The following is a 1,353-nucleotide window of genomic DNA, read 5'->3' as shown; positions in this document are numbered from 1 at the left end:
GGCAAACTACCCAATCCGCTGTCTTTCCTAACCCTCACAGTCAATATTTTCTCCCTAATATGTTACAAAACCTTTGTCATAATTTCATAAGGGAAGTTTTGTATTTATTTTTTCTATTTGGAATGTATTAGCCTAGCCATGTAGATGTTTTCTCCTCAGTTCTACAATATTCATTTTCTCCTTAAAGATTCAATTCCAGTATGCCCTCAAAAAATGTATATTTTCTGTATGTATTAAATTAAAATGTCAACTTATCTGTTTCGACCATGTGCATAATTCCATAGTTGTCTGGGAACTGGAGGGACTTTTGACCCTAACTTTATATTGTACTAACTAGTGACTCATTTCCTGGACTAGGATTTGAGACAAACCAGAAGGCAATTTTGCATTAGTTAATAAGCACAACATATAGAAAACTGACAGGTTTAGTTTCCATTTGCTTGCTCTTTAGCTCTCTGGATATTTATATTGAGTAGAATAATGCAGAGTCACTTTGGCTACATTAATAGACAAGTGTAAAAGATTCTTCTGAGAAGACAAAGAGCTTCCTGAGATCTGGATATTCTGTGTAGTGCTTAATAATCTAAAGTTAAATTATGAGCTTTGCCACCTCTGTAGTAGCTGTGTTTGTGAGTGTTGAGCATTTCTAATGTTTGCCTCAACTTCTTCTTCCTTTAACATACCTTAATTTTATTAAATCCTGCTATGAGTGCACCTTATGGAATACTATGAGGCCTATGGACTACCTGACCGTATATAATTAATATACCTTTAAAACGCACTTGTTTCTTACCCACCCGTGTTTAAACTTGCTGGCTTTTTCCTTTCCTTTCTACATCAGTCCTCTGTTTACAAATATTTTATTTAGTAATTTTGGTGTTGTCAATAGAAAAGTCATTGAAAACGTTTAATAAATCCTACTGCTTGAGGGTCAAAATCCAGAGAAAGTTAACACTGAAAACCAGGAAGAATGGTAATTTCTGCATACAAAATTTTTTATCATCTCATCAGTGTATCAAGAATTGATTTTACTGAAAGGAAATGTCAAATATCCTAAATTCCAACATGGCTGACAATAACAGTTATGCATACTTAGAATCATGCATATTATGTATGTAAGGAAAAAACAAATAATGCTTAGATAAGGAAATAATTCACACATTTATACTACTTCAAGATATTCTCATCTTCGTTGCCTCATTGCAAGACTTCAACAATGCCTATGCTTTATTTGGGGCTTTATAAAATGTCAAATCACTATGAAAAATCGAAGCCAATTTTATCCATTATATTCTAAACCGAAAGAAGTAATCTATCATTTTTCCCACTGAAGTGGTACTCTAATGAAAAAGG

The sequence above is a fragment of the Dipodomys merriami genome, unplaced genomic scaffold, assembly GCF_024711535.1.
Source record: "Dipodomys merriami isolate MVZ:Mamm:240054 unplaced genomic scaffold, mDipMer1.0.p SCAF_506, whole genome shotgun sequence".
Classification (NCBI taxonomy): Eukaryota; Metazoa; Chordata; class Mammalia; order Rodentia; family Heteromyidae; genus Dipodomys; species Dipodomys merriami.
This window is presented reverse-complemented; position numbering follows the sequence as displayed.